Source organism: Bos indicus x Bos taurus, chromosome 25 (genome assembly GCF_003369695.1).
Source record: "Bos indicus x Bos taurus breed Angus x Brahman F1 hybrid chromosome 25, Bos_hybrid_MaternalHap_v2.0, whole genome shotgun sequence".
Classification (NCBI taxonomy): Eukaryota; Metazoa; Chordata; class Mammalia; order Artiodactyla; family Bovidae; genus Bos; species Bos indicus x Bos taurus.
Genome location: NC_040100.1, coordinates 37377813 through 37394127, shown reverse-complemented (window position 1 = coordinate 37394127; position 16315 = coordinate 37377813). Strand labels below are relative to the sequence as shown.

General features: G+C 43.2%; 1 protein-coding gene and 1 non-coding gene across 12 annotated transcripts in view; both read left to right on the top strand.

Annotated features, from left to right (window-relative positions):
* The window catches only part of RBFOX1 (RNA binding fox-1 homolog 1), a 2434604-nt gene that overhangs the window by 924927 nt on the left and 1493362 nt on the right, over positions 1-16315 (top strand). The window lies entirely within an intron of this gene.
* Positions 8576-8648, top strand: TRNAG-CCC. The gene has a single exon. It is a non-coding gene; the product is annotated as a tRNA-Gly (tRNA).

Below are 16315 nucleotides of genomic sequence, written 5' to 3'. Positions count from 1 at the left end.
TATTGTAAAGAAAAACAAAAGACATGATTCTGCTTTTGTAGTTTAACACAACAAAAATTTCCCCTCTATTCAGTGTGCACTTGACTATGAATCTCCTTTTAAGTCAAGATTACATGTATATGATGGAAATAATACTAGGAAATTATAGATAATAATAAATATATTTTACCCTATCCACTCCACAAAAGACTTTATAATGGTGTTCAAATAACTTTTCCCTTTGCAAAAACAAAATGCTAGGAGCACTGAGGAGATAAACTCAATAAATTAGTGATTGAAATGAATCTTTTTAACCTTTAAAAATTAACAATAGTCACTGATACCTATTGAATACTCACTAGGTACCTGGTACTTTATGTATATTAAATTGTTTAATAATTGTAACAGTGTCAGAAAAATACTCTTATTATTTTCATGCTTTGAGGCTGAAACAAATGGACCTAATTGCACTGTCATTTGGTGGAAAGCTCAGAACTGAAGCTCAGGCTACCCCAGTCTAGAACTTTTCTTCTTAACCCGAAGGTGAAAATGTTAGTCACTCAGCCATGTCCAGCGCTTTGCGACGCCATGGACTGTAGCCCGCCAGGCTCCCCTGTCCATGGGATTCTCCAGATAAGAACACTGGAGTGGGTAAGCCATTTCCCTTCTCCAGGGAACCTTCCCAACCCAGGGATTGAACCTGGGTCTCCTGCATTTGCGGGCAGATTCTTTACTGTCTGAGCCACCGGGGAAGCCCTTTACCACTTTCTACTAGCTAACAGAAGTAGGTGGAAGCTTAGGGATGTCTAATGACAGAGCTGAGCTTAGGTGTTTACTTTCTTTACTTCAACAATCGAAAGTGCTTGATGGAGCAAATATCTTAGGTGCTACCAGAAGGGAAGGACTGCACACCCGAGCCCCCTCCTCTGGCAGGTGTTACCCAAGGATATCCCTCCATGTGGACATGAATAGGTCAAAGAGACGGAGCAAAAACGTGAGGGTGAGCTCCTTCTAGAAAGCGCGGTGTTTATCATTCATTCGCTGATGTGGTCCTGTGCTGACCTCCATCCGATGTTGGTGGAGAGTAAGCAGAGGTGGTCCTCTGACATCCTGGAGCATGCAGTCCAGAGAGGAATAGTGAACTGGTAAAACTAGGGAATAGTTATACGAGCTACCACTCATAGTCCATGGTGACCATAACATAGAGTATTAAGATAGAAACCAATGAATGGAGCATCTGTTTAGATAAGTGGGTGTGGAAGGATATTTTGGAATAGTAGTAATTAAAATGGAAATGTGAGTCTTGGGAAGGATGCAGCCATGCAGAAAAGGTAGAGCAGATTTACAGATGGAGATGTGCTGTGGTGGGATGGGGTGAGGTGTGTGTGTGTGTGTGTTTGTGTTGTGGAAATGTGAAGTTGTAAGTGGCGGTTTCCATGCTCAAACTCATTGATGAGACTCCTCTATGGCTCTTCTCATTTCCTTAAATGGAATTCTTAGCAGAGCCCATAAACACGGAAGGAATTCTGCCCAGGTGCTCTACAAAGACGAGGGGGGTACCTGTTACAGGTGTAGTTTAAGAGGACTAGATGGAGATTAAGACTTGACTTCTCCTCTTGGCTTTGAGGGTTTCCCTCATGGCTCAGCAGGTAAAGAATCCACCTGCAGTGCAGGAGACCTAGGTTCGATCCCTGGGTTGGGAAGATCCCTAGAGAGGGGAAAGGCCACCCACTCCAGTATTCTGGCCTGGAGAACTCCATGGACTATATAGTCCATGGGTTCACAAAGAGTCAGATTTGGTTTTCCCTAGTAGCTCAGATGGTAAAGAATCTGCCTGCAGTGCAGGATTTGATCCCTGGGTCGGGAAGATCCCCTAGAGAAGGGAATGGCTACCCACTCCATTGTTCTTGCCTGGAGAATTCCATAGACAGAGGCTGGCGACAGTCCATGGGGTCTGTTGTTTTCAACTCAACTGAGTGACTCACACTTTCACTTTTTTCACTTGGCTTTGACTCTTGTTCACTGTGTGTCCTTGGAGGGCATTCCACCCACCAGAATTTCTTTGCTTTGTCTTTAAACCTGGGTCACAGTGAAGTCAATTCCAATTGGTAGGTAAGTACTTTGTTTGAGGCCACCTCTGATCTCTGTAGGCTGGAATTCTGTAGTCAGTTGGGGATGGCTGCCCTGGGCTTAGAATGAGACACTAGTGTGGTGTGTGGTGTGTATCTGGCAGTCTCTGATAGCCCTCCCGTTTTCCATCATGATGTTTGCTATGGATTTGACTGCTAATTGGAAAAATTGTGTAGCTTTCCAGTTTTCTGTTCTGATTTTTAAACACGCAGCCATGATTGAAAACAATCAAGAAGGGGACTAAATACATCGAAACAATACCCTGCTCACTTGCTTCAGAGGGATCAAACAAAGCAAGTCATGCACAGAGGGAAGTGGATTTATACGTCTCTCATTTGTAATATTATTAGTGTGATTAATGTGCAAAGACCAATATTTCCTAAAATTTGTAATTTGCCCTATTCCTTCGTGAGCTTTGTGTTTCCCAGAATAATCATGCTGATCCATTGCCTTAAAAATGTATTGAATGCCTAAGAGCTCATTTAGCCAGGGAGCAGTGTAATTGGACACAGTGGGGAAACAGCAGAGAAGCGGTTTGCTTCCCAAGGAGACGAGAATGTGGTGAGAGTGCTGGCCGGATGGAATGTCACGCCAGGAGGGACCTTGTCTCCGTTTGGTGTCACTGAACAGAATGTGCAAAGACTATTTATGGACTTAGGGCTGGAGGACAGCAGCTCATTCTCAGATGAGTGGAGGTCTCCCCTGGATTATAAAGTGTTTGTTCTTTTGAATGATGGGACCAAAGTGGGAGTCGAGCTTTTTAGCTTTTTTTCCTCTCCCCCCACCCCTCAACACAATAGCTTTCTGGTAATCCTGATAATTTTACCACTGGATTTCATCTTCATGAAATTTTGGTGTATGTGTGTGTGATCGTTTCTACCCACTTTGCCACTTAAGTAGCCGTTTTAAAAACATCTCTATTGAGGGCTTCCCTGGTGGCTCAGTGGTAAAGAATCCACCTGCCAATGCAGGAGACACGGGTTTGACCCCTGAGCGGGGTAGATCCCACGTGCCGCAGAGCAACAAAGCCCGTGCACCACAACTACTGAGCCTGTGCACTAAAGCCCGGGAGCCACAGCTGCTGAAGCCTACAAGCCCTAGAGCCTCTGCTCCACAACAAGAGGAGCCCGTGCTCCACAAGAGAAGCCCCTGACATGAGAAGCCTGAGCACTGCAACTGGAGAGTAGACCCTGCTTGTTGCAGCTAGAGAGAAGCCCATGCAGTCACAAAGACCCAGCACAGCCAAAAATAAGTGTGTATGTATGTGTATATATATATATATATATATATATATATATATATATATATACATATTACCTTTGAGACTGGCTGTCTTGTTATGCAGGCATCCAGAAAAGCATTCCTATAACCTCAGCTTTAGAATCTGGAACAAAAGGAGGGAGCTCAGAGTCCTCAGGTCGAAACCCATTTGAGGTTCACCCTCTGTGATGTATCCACGTGCCTTTGTGCTTCTGCGTTTCCCTCCATCCTGTGCTCTCTCCTTTTCCAAAATAATTTCTTAATGCGGTGACTTTGGGGTCTTGTTCAGAGTCGCTTCTTCCTGGATTGGTATGAAGCAGCTGAGACCGGTCAACCTGTTAGATGCTAGTAACCATGGGGTAGGACTTCTGCATATTCATCACCGACAGGGAATGGGCTTTGAAAAATCTCAGTTCAATCTGGGCATTCATGATGCACAAACCCAGGGGCACCATGTCTGTTGAATTCTACAGAGCTTGCTTGGCATGTGCAGGGACCTGATCTAGACCTGCCAGGGAAAATCACATAGTTTGTTGAGGCAGGGGAGAGGGTGAGACAGAGGGAGGCTGAAAAGTAGGGATGGGCCAAATGAAGAAGTACAGTATGGGTCGTGTTGAATCTGGGTTTTATCCTACATTCACATGACGTCAGCGGCATTTCAGAGAAGTCCCTTTAGCCACAGCTTCAAAGGCGAGTTGGGGAAAGCTCAAACTGGAGGGAAGACAAAGTAAAAGAGTTGACTGAAAGAACATCTTCTTTCCATCAACTTCTATTTGGCACCAAACCGCTATCCCCCCTGGAATGCATGGTGGCAGTGAAGTCCTACCCCTGCTCCCCACTTGTTCCAAGTTTCCCATGTGGCTACCACGTAATCTGGTTATGTCACCCGGTGCTATAGCCTTCAGGATTTCGGAGTTCACTTTGCTCTTCAGAAGGAGACAGAGAGCCTTAAGGTGGCCAGCAGGGCCTTGTGGAGCCTGCCAGGCTCCTCTGTCCATGGGATTCTCCAGGCAAGAATACTGGAGTGGGTTGCCATTTCCTCCTCCAGGGGATCTTCCCGACCCAGGAATCAAACCCATGTATCCTACATTGGCAGGCGGGTTCTTTACCACTGAGCCACCAGGGAAGCCCATCTGAAGAGTAAGTATGTTCTACCTGAGTGACTGAGTTGATGGTGGCCTCATAAACTTATGGAAAAGACACTGATGGAAAAGACGGTTGGAAAGGAGTAGAGACAGGGAGCTCCTTTCTGGTGAAGGAATATCTTGCATCTTGGTTTGGGTTGCAGCTACATGAATCCATATATGGGGCATGAATCTACACATAGGATAAATTTTCATAGAACTTCACACACACACACACACACACACACACACACACACGTGCGCTCCTGAGTAATGTCTGCTGCTGCTGCTAAGTCGCTTCAGTCGTGTCCGACTCTGTGCGACCCCATAGACGGCAGCCCACCAGGCTCTACCATCCCCGGGATTCTCCAGGCAAGAACACTGGAGTGGGTTGCCATTTCCTTCTCCAATGCATGAAAGTGAAAATTGAAAGGGAAGTCGCTCAGTCGTGTCCGACTCTTAGTGACCCCATGGACTGCAGCCTACCAGGCTCCTCCGTCCATTGGATTTTCCAGGCAAGAGTACTGGACTGGGTTGCCATCAAATCCCTGTGTCTGTCACTGCATACCATTTTATCGCTAAGCAAACTTGGCTCTAACTGTTACACATGCAAAAGGAATGACTTATCCAGGGCATTCCTCAGCCAAGTGAAATGTCCAAAGAGTGCTTGGGATTTTGCTTTTGTTCTGCCTGAACCATAATAATGACAGTCATTAAAATCTTAATGGCAAGGGTGTTTTTAGTATAAACACATCTTCCTATAGATTTTGTTAAGTATTCACTCTTTATTATCTTGCTAAAACAGAAGGGTGTTGTATTGAGAAGGGGGATTCAGGAAATTACAGTGTTAGAGGACCAAAGTAGGCCTTGCTTTCCCTGTGGAAGAAGTTTGTGAAAAAGAGAATGGACAGTGCTGTTTTATTTTCTTTTTAAATTAATTTATTTGGTTGCGTCAGGCCTTAGTTACGGTGCACAGGATCTTCACTGCGTGTGTGTGCGTGTGAGTGTGTGTGTGTACATGCCACACCTTCCAAAGCAATCGTTTTGATGGGCACTTCGGGGTTTCCATGTCCTAGCTATGGTAAATACTGCTGCTGTACACGCTGAAGTGTGTATGTCTTTCTGAATTAGAATGTTCATTTTTTTTTTCCCCCAGGTATACACCCAGGAGTGCGATTGCTGGATCATATGGTAGCTGTAGGTTTAGTTTCTTAAGGACCCTCCATACTGGTTTCCACAGTCATCCTGTATTTCGCTTTGATATTCAGTTTCCCCTGGCAAACTTAAGATTCTCCATAAACTCTGCTTCAGGGTAATTTCTCTGGACCCCACAGCGCCGAGCACAGTGCCTTAGGGAGAGCACACACTCAGTAAATACCTGTCACGTAAGTGTCACATTCATTATAATGAATGCCTGTGCCATGGCAGAAAGATTTATGCAGTCCACCTGTTAAGAATAAATTACTCTTCTCCTCCTGACTCAAAATTTTTTTTTTCTTTCTGCAAATAGGAATAATAAACATTTTTTCTACTTGTAACAAAAATACGCCCATGAGTGGTCTCTGTGTGTGCTGGTTTTCTCAGGGTCTACTAAGATGGTTCTGCAGCTTCTCTCAAAGTAACCATTGGCTGCCACCCCTGGACGGGCTCCAGCCTTGAAGTGGGGACGGGAGAACCATGTGACTGGTGAGTGGCTTCACACAGGACACTGGAGTGAGGCTCCCCCTTCTTCCGCCTCCTGGAGCCTTAGAACCCTCGCTCAAGCCTCAAGACCCAAACTCACTCTTTGACAACCTGGCAAGCTTTTAGATCTCATACTTTGTCTAGGAGCACAGAGAACTTCAACCCAGACCTTCCCCCGAGGTAAACCTCGCTAGACTGCTGGTGTGCTTTAATCCTGTCCAGCTCTTTGCGACCTTACGGACTTTAGCCCCCCAGGCTCCTCTGTCCATGGGATTCTCCAGGCAAGAATGCTTAAGTGGGTTGCCATGCCCTCCTCCAGGGGATCTTCCTCACCCAGGGATCGGACAGTGTCTCTTACATCTCTTTCTTCCTGCACTGGCAGACAGATGCTGGACCGCTAGCACCACTTGGGAAGCCCAGACCACCTGAAGTTCCCCTCAGTTACTGTGACTTCACTTGTTGTGATTTTTCAGCTAAAAATCCCACTGCTGTAGGAAGGGGCTCCGCATGCCAGGGCACCAGGGTCCTGTGTACTTACAACTCAGTCTCATTTGGGCTTTCATTCCAAGTGGTCAAACTCCTACTCATTCTTGAAGCACCCAGCTTTTGTGGGCAAAAATATGCAGACAAATGCGGCTTGTTCTTTCTCGTTTTACTTTCATGCCCCGTGTTCCCAGGGCCCTCTGCCTGTCCCTGGTGCTCATGACATCACACATCCTGATGCTTATCCTAGATTACGCAACACAGAAGACCCTCCTTCTGACCCCCTCGCCTGCCTGACCCACCCTCCCCTTTCCACAGTGAAGCTTCTTGATGTAAATGTGTGACAGCAACTGACATCACTACTTGTCCTCCTGGGAAGCAAAAGCAAATCTCAACAGCCTGAATACAAACAACGAATGAAGAGAAGTCCCCATACCCACCTCCACTGGGACAGATAAAAAAAAAAAAAAAACACAAGAAGGAAATCTCCATTCAAACTATGGACTATCAGAATGTCCAGTGAAGCCACGTCTGCGAAGCTGTGTCTTTTGTTTTTTTACAGTGGGTTTAGCACCAAAATCACTGCAGATGATGACCACAGCCATGAAATTAAAAGACGCTTACTCCTGGGAAGAAAAGCTACGTCCAACATAGACTGTGTATTAAAAGCAGGGACATTACTTTACCAACCAAGGTCTGTCAAGTCAAAGCTATGGTTTTTCCAGTGGTCATGTATGGATGTGAGAGTTGGACTATAAAGAAAGCTGAGCACCGAATAATTGATGCTTTTGAACTGTGGTGTTGGAGAAGAATCTTGAGAGTCCCTTGGACTGCAAGGAGATCCAACCAGTCCATCCTAAAGGAAATCAGTCCTGAATATTCACTGGAAGGACTGATGCTGAAGCTGAAGCTTCAATCCTTTGGCCACCTGATGCGAAGAACTGACTCATTAGAAAGACCCTGATGCTGGGAAAGAGAAAGATTGAAGTCAGGAGGAGAAGGGGACAAAAGAGGATGAGATGATTGAATGGCATCACCGACTCAATGGACATGAGTTTGAGTAAGCTCCAGGAGTTGGTGATGGACAGAGAAGCTTGGTGTGCTGCAGTCTGTGGGATTGCAGAGAGTTGGACATGACAGAGCAATTGAACTGAACTTGTATAAGGACTATTAGAATGTTGCTGGTAGAACTCTTACTGTCCACACGGGTAGTAGATTTTTAAAATGTGGAAGATCAAGCACACTGTTGTGAACATTGAACATCACTTTATAAGTGTGTCTGTGGTAGTTAATAAATTGTCAAAAATAATAAGACTTCTGCCAAGAATAGAAGCTATAAATAGAAAAAAAATCAGAGGAGACTGCTGTGAATTTTTTTTGAAAGATAATTTTTCTTGTAAATAATTTCTATGAGGAATACACAACCCTTCAGAGGTCAAATCTACATTCCCAGCTCCTGAAGTGAACAGTCTCTGAATTAGAATGCTCCCAAAGATGTGGAGTTAAATAGAGACACAGCTACAGGGTGGCCATTACTTAAGTAACTTAATGAACACTGATACGGAGGAAATAAATCAAATGCAAACAATCAACACCAATCAAGGAAGCTGAGCATTTCGGGCACTTAAAATGTATTAAATGAGTGTTTCAATCACAGTGGGTACTTTTGCACAAACCCTCTTAATCAGCTAGCATCGTTTCCACCAAAGTGGCCCTTGCATGTAAATATGGTGGTCTGAAAAAAGCTGGTCCATTCCCACGCAAACACCATTAGGAATGGAAATTCTGCTGGGCGTTTTCACTGATAGGATAAACAACAGCAGATGCATTGGGAAAGGTCAGTGAAAATCACGTTTAGGAAAAAGGCATGGAATGATATTTTGCACATGGTTGCAAAGATAAGAATTTCAAGGATTTCCCTGGTGGTCCAGTGGCTACGACTCTGCACTCCCAATGCAGGGGGTCCAGGTTCAATCCCTGGTCAGGGAACTGGATCCCGCATGCCACAGCTAAGAGTTTGCGGGCTGCAGCTAAAGATCCCACATGCCACAATTAAGACCTAGCACAGCCAAATAAATAAATGTCGATACTTAATGAAACAAACACAGTAGAGTGATATGAAGAGCATGTTGCTAAAAACTGAACCCATAAAACAGATGGACATTTAAAAAAAATAAGAATTTCAAACATAGAATAAAATTTAAGGTCTCTTTCCAGGTGGCCAGGTCACCTTCAGCAACCATTTTTGGCTTCTTATGTATTTTTTCATGAAAGTTCTAGTCATATAAAAGTTCTTATATGTGCATCTTTATTTGTATATTTATTATGTTATACATGTGCATAATTATCAGTACATAGTACTTAGTACATAAAGTACAGTAATGCTTTTAAGAATATAAACCATACATATATAGCTTATATTTCTATATGATTTAATGAAATATATGTGTGTGTATACATATGTAGGCGTGTATGTTTATGTTTATCATCGACTCAATGGACATGAACTTGTGCAAACTCTGGGAGACAGTAGAGGGCAGGGAAACCCGGTGTGCTGCAGTCCATGGGGTCACAAAGAGTTGGACACGACTCAGTGACTGAACAATTATGTATATGTGTGTATACATGTATGTGTGTATACATATATGATATATATATGTGTATATACAACACACACACATATATATATGGTTTGTTTAAATAAGTGTATACTCAACTCATTGTTTTATACCTTACTCTTGGTATTTAATGATGCATCATGAAGATCTTCCTGTATCTGCTTGTATCAGTTCAGTCGCTCAGTCATGTCTGACTCTGTGACCCCATGGACTGCAGCATGCCAGGCTTCCCTGTCCATCACCAACTCTCAGAGCCTGCTCAGATTCATGTCCATCAAGTCAGTGATGACATCTAACCATCTTATCCTCTGTCATCACCTTCTCCTCCTGCCTTCAATCTTGCCCAGCATCAGAGTCTTTTCCAATGAGTCAGTTCTTTGCATCAGGTGGCCAAAGTGTTGGAGTTTCAGCTTCAGCATCAGCCCTCCAGTTGGCCTATATAGGTCTATTGCATTCTGCTTAAGGTTTATGTATTATTTTATTGTGTGAGTTCATCATTATTTATATAACCATTCCCTTGTAAGGTAGCTAGATTATGTCCAGTCTAGCCAGATTATGTCCAGGAACTAGAGCTCCTAAACACACACAAATACATATACACACATTTAAATATAGAGTTGGAATTACTTGGGATTTTAAAAGCCAAATACTTTGATTCCAAGTATATATTCCATTTCCAGATATACCCCCCCACACACATACATATTCATATGTTCCACTTTACATGTAATATTCTGCCTAATTCTCATTTACATATTAGTGTTGCATCTGTTTTATAGACTGTGGATCAGAGAATCAGAGGGGGTTAAATAATTTGCCAGAGTTCACCCAGATAATAAACACATGGCCCTTCTTTTAAACCCAGGTCTCCTTTTAGTTTCAACTTTATTCATCTTTAATCACTGTACTGCAGTTTGAATGTTTGATCAATGTGAAAAGAGTCATAATTGTATACGTTTCAAAGAACATGTATAACCCACCTCAAATTCAAAATGGCACATAATCCAGACCCGACCCATCAGGGCATCCCACACATTGGCCTCAAAAATGACTCAGGGATGAGTACCTGGTCTAAACAGACCACTGAAACATGATTCAGAATTTTCTGGACAAATCACCTTGATTTGTCTGATTTAGAAATTGTGAGGATGGGAGATGGCACCGTGATGAGAGATGCTGCCCGTTCCCCAAACTGGACATAATCTAACTGCCTTACAAGGGAATGGTTATATAAATGATGATGAGGATGGTACAGGGATGTCGAGAAAATCTGGAAGAAATCATACAGACACGTGTGTTTCAGTTATTACATAGGACAGTAACGCCTTCTTCCCAACCCTCTTGATGCACTTTGGGTTGGGTTTTCTTCCGCTTTGTCCCTTAGAGCCCTGACTTATGTAGACTTCTCTCTTTCAGTTTCCAGTGTGTCCATATATGTACTCATCCTTACTAATATCTTTGGCAATTGACTTTTCAATATAAAATGAATAATATCTGTCTTGCCATCATCCTTTCTAACCTGCTCTCTGCTCTCCTTTCAGTTATTTCACTAAGACTCCCATTTGGTTATGTCACGCTCTTTATCAAACATTTTGGTGGCCTGTCAGCTTCTGCAGAGTGAAATCTCTTTGTTTTAGCTTGGTAGTCAAGGCCTGTGGATATCTGGTCAACCCCGTCTTCACGTTTCGGCGCCCCTACTCTCCTCAAGTGTGCCTGTTCCAGAGAGATCAGACAATTCACTGTCCTTCCCAAAGACAACAGGTATCTTCATGACTTTATGCCTGTGCTATGCTGTTTCCTCCTTCATGAGTTACTTTTTTCCTCAGCCTGTCTTGGTGTATTCCAGTCTCCTTCTTTAAAGTGAATGCTCATTTTTCAGGAGATCTGGAGCCTTTAATACCTCTGACAGAATGATATGTATTATATTAGATCAAAGTTAGTCATTCATATGTCTTCTTCATGCCCTTGTTTGAGGGTTCCCTGGCAGCAACTGTGTCTTCATCTGTGAGTCCCTAGGGTGCATAACATTGCCGAATCAGAACAGAAGCTAATGCCTGTGAATGAACTGACAGATAAATGAATGATTGGATGAACGATGCATATTTTCCCCTCTCTCTTTTTTTAAACAGCCGGCTTTTGTTTATTTTTAACCTTTTTATTTTGTGTTGAGGTATAGCTGATTAATAAACCATGTTGTGATAGTTTCGGGTGAACAGCAAAGGGTCTCAGCCGTACGTATACATGTATCCATTCTTCCCAAACCCCCTTCCTATCCAGGCTGCTAGATAACGTTGAGCAGAGTTCACTGAACTCTACAGTAGGTCCTGGCTGGTTATCCATTTTAACTATAGCAATGGGTACCTGTCCATTCCGAACTCCATAACTATCCCTTCCCCCTGACCTTCCCACTGCCAACCATACATTGGTTCTGTAGGCGTACGCGTCTCTTTCTGCTTATTCTCTATTTGTAAGTCAGTCACATGGGTTTATGAATATAAGCAAAAATGATGCTTTACTTTTTTTTCTTATTTGTACTATGTTGCAGGTTTTAAGTCTTCCGACTGCCGTGAGGATTCTTTAATCAGACACTAAATACCTCGCCAGATACATTTACTTTGAGGATATTGATGATGGCTTTTATGGTTATTTGAGATCTTTCTAAGGCTTTGTATATGCATCAGTTATTTCATTTTTCATTTATCTATTTGTTGAATTTTATTAAACACTTCATAGAGTCCAGACCTTGGTCCAGGCCACAGCTGGCCAAAGACAACAAAAGTGTACTTTCTACCTCTAGGAATAACACAGTCTCTAGCCCAGCTCTTTTACAATTGGATCTCTTTGCTGCCCTCCACACACAAATAATAATCACTACTTTTTAATAACCGTCTGTGTGTTAACAGTCATGTGGGTACTTTATGTATGCTCATGATGACTCTCTTAACAACTCCGAGAGTTGTCAAAAACCTTATGTCGTGGAGGAAGAAACAGAAGCTCAGAAGCTGAAGTGTCTTGACTGAGAACTCAGCAGTGGAGCTGGCATTTGAACCATAATTTATTGATGTCAGTGCTGCTACCCCATAATGCCTTTCCATGTTCATGTTCTTCTTTCAACCAGACCTCTTGACATGGAATTTCTTTTTTCCTTAGACAAATGTTTAAGTTCTCCCAAGCCCACTCAGAAGATTATTTTAATGAAAATATTCTGCTTACCATGACTTCTCTCCTTCCTAAATTTTCTTTTACTGAAGTATTTTATCTTTCTTAGAAGTCCTTTTCCATATCCATATTTTTGGTATCTGTATAATTAGAAGTATTTTGATTGCAAGCAATAGAAACCTATTTCATGCTGCTTTTAACAAAAGGAAGTACAGATATCTAAGTGACCTCAGACTATATTAGATACTGGATTTGGGAAGATTTTGTGTTAGCCTACAAAGTTTAATTGAAAGCACATGGAGAAGAGGGCATGGAGGATGAGATGGTTGGATAGCATCTGACTGAAGGCAAAAGGAGAAGAGGGTGGCAAAGGATGAGATGGTTGGGTAGCAACACCAACTCAAGGGACATGAACTTGGGCAAACTCAGAGCGATGATGTGTGGCAGGGAGGCCTGGCATACTGCAGTCCATGGGATTGCAAAGGGTTGGACATGACTTAGCTACTGAACACCACCACCACCAAAGTCTACTAAGTGAATTCAGGAATGAAGGTATCAGAGACTGGACCCTAAGATTTGGGGCTGAAGCCAGTGGCCCAATACTGAGAAGATATTCCCTTTTTGTGCTCCCCTCTTATCTCCACATGTCTCTGCCTCTTGGTGGATGGGCAGTGTCAGACGATACACTTCCCCTAAACACCCAAAAAAGAATGAGGAGGCAAATCCAACAGTTTATCTTTTGAGCATCATGATATCTGCCTTCCCCCAAAGTGTGGGTCAGAAGAATCCCTGGAAATAACCTCCAATGACTTGGCTTTGAGCTTGTCCTTCACTGGACCTTTGATGCTTGGGAGGAGAGTGATATTGTACTTGCCAGCTCTGTGATGACGTCATGGGTTGAAGTCATTGGCCAAAAGCAAGAGGGGTGATCCCGCCAGCAGAGAGGACATGAGAAAATACGCTGGGAAATGAAATATTAGATGCCGTAGTCCATGATAGAAGGAAGAGTCAGGATTTGTACTAATATAATTATATGTGGACAGCAGGTAGAGAGCATTTGTCCCAGTCTGTCTGGTACTGCCTTAGTTTATGTCTTCTCCTGGAATCCTGTCCAGGACAGCACTTGTCACTCTCAAAAAACATCCAGGTTAGATGATATATGATGTTGCCACTCTAACACTCCAATACAATGTGTGAAATTGTGGCTGTCTTGGGAAACTCAGTGAATGGTCTTTATTCCCTTGTCCCCAGGATCATTCCAGACATATAACAGTCCCCCAGTCTTCCATGGGTTGAGGAGTAACGTAAGAGTATTGAACCAAGCCATGGTCTGGAGTCAGATGGGCACTTCTCTAGTTTTGATTCTGATAGATAGTTGGCTACTTAGGTGATCTGGAGCCATCAGAACACCTGTCTGAGCCTCACCTTTAAAACAGTAGAATTATCAGATGCCGCATCTCCTTCACTAAAGTGTTAGCAAGGGGAAATTTGCTGATGCTTTGGATTGTACAGTTCTGTCCTAATTGTAGTAGTAGTATTAATAGCCACCATAAAATTTGAGTGTTCATCTATCTAGACATCTTGCCAAAGTCTTTGCATGAATTACCTCATCTTGTCAACAGAACAGCCCTATTAGTATCTGTATTACAGATGAGAACACTGGAGCACACAAAAGCAAAGATATGTGCCTAAAGTCATGGGGCAAAGACTCGACAAAGGTCACATTCAAACATGGACCAAGGCTGTTCAGTGCTAGGCAGTGTTGAATTACTTTCAGATAGGGAGTGTGTGTGAAAGAGAGAGAGAGTTTTCATTCCCAACTCTGCCTTATTCCCCTGACTTGGCTCAGAGGAAGTCAGCGGCCACATAATCCTGAGGAGTCACTGTCCCCCAAGATGCAGAGCCGACCCGCACTGCTTAATGGCTCTGGGATGACCCCTTACCGAGGGACGTCCGTCCCTTTGTTCCGTGACATTGATGTTACTGTCAGTTGACAGTGAGCTTTATCATCAATCTGTTCAAGTACAAAAGGCCACTGTTCGGAAACTGTCATTAAAAGCAGCCTCTCTCTTTTTAAAAGCAATCTCTCCTTCTATTCCTTCCTTAATAGGAACCAGTGTACCAGAAAAGGCTGACCTTAAGTTGAGCCTGTTTAGGTTTTTTTTTTTTTTTTAAGACATAGAATAGGTTATGTTTTTAATGTATTTAGGATTGGAGGCACAGAATTAGAATGGAGCTGGAGGTAGAAGAAAATAGAAGCCAGGGTGGGAGAGAAGAGTGGTGGCCTTGGGTTTTCTTTGCTCTTGGATAATGGGCATTTCTTGTTAAATCAACTCAGTCTATTTCACAACCTGTCCCCTGGTGATGTATATACTCTTTGGACAGGGCTGTGGGCTGCCTAAAGATCTCTTTTAGCCATAGGACATGAGTATAAATAAGCTTTATGTAGTTACAGCTGCTAAGAGAGATTATGGATAGAGTGTCTTCTAAAAGGATAGGGCAGTGTGTTGATTGTTACGGGGACGTGGGGAAGGAGAGACGAGAGATGATCCCGAAGGGAGAGGTTGGGTGAGTTCTACTGAACAAAATTCCCCTGTGATCTTTGTCACTTTTTAACAGCCCTTTGGGGAGGTGATTTTATTTTAATTGAAAAAAATAGAGATATTTGTGGTTGAAAAGTGGCTCAGCATGGAAGTTAAGAGCACAAGTTTTGCAACCAGACATCCCTGGTTTAGCCTTAAATCCCAGATTTAGCCTTTGTCATATATGTGCATCACACAACTAGCATGTAGGTTGCTTAATCTCTCTGTGCCTATCTCCATGGCGATGACTGTACACGTTAGCTGGGAAGATGAAATGAGAGGAGGTGACACGTGGAAAGAGTTTAGAGAAGAACTTGGCAGATCATGAGGGCTCAGCCAACATGTATTCATTTTTATGCATTTTATTTTTCAAAATTAGTTTATTACTTTTTGTTTTGTTTTGTTTTTTTGGCTATGTGGTGTCATCTGTGGGATCTTGCTGCCCTGACCAGGGATCCAACCTGTGTCCCCTACATTAGAAGCATGGAGTCCTAACCATCGGACACCCAGAGAAGTCTCCAACATTTGTTCTACTTATTCATTCTTATCCTTTGTTCTTCGTCTTCTTAATATTTATTATTTGTTCTTATTTATGGGTACATGGACATAAATAAGGCCATGACAAAAATAAAAAATTGATTCTTTCACACTTTGAATGTGCAATGAAGGAGGCCCAGTTGGGGTTTAATTATTGGTAGTTGACTGCTTATTGCTGTTGTTGAGTCATTAAGTCATATTTGACTCTTAATGACCTCATGAACTGCAGCATGCCAGGCTCCCCTATCCTTCACTGCTGCTGCTGCTAAGTCGCTTCAGTTGTGTCCGACTCTGTGCGACCCCAGAGACGGCAGCCCACCAGGCTCTGCCGTCCTTGGGATTCTCCAGGCAAGAACACTAGAGTGGGTTGCCATTTCCTTCTCCAATGCATGAAAGTGAAAAGTGAAAGTGGAGTCACTCAGTTGTGTCTGACTCTTAGCGACCCCATGGACTGCAGCCTACCAGGCTCCTCCGTCCATAGGATTTTCCAGGCAAGAGTACTGGAGTGGGGTGCCATTGCCTTCTCCAATCCTTCACTACTTCCAAGAATTTGCTCAAATTCATGTCCATTGAGTCAGTGATGCTATCAAACCATTTCATCCTGTGCCACCCCCTTTTCCTCCTGCCCTCAAACCTTTCCAGCCTCAGGGTCTTTTCCTGTGATTCAGATATTTGCATCAGGTGGCCAAAGTATTGGAGCTTCAGCTTCAACATCAATCCTTCCAGTGAATATTCAGGGTTGATTTCCTTTAAGATTGAC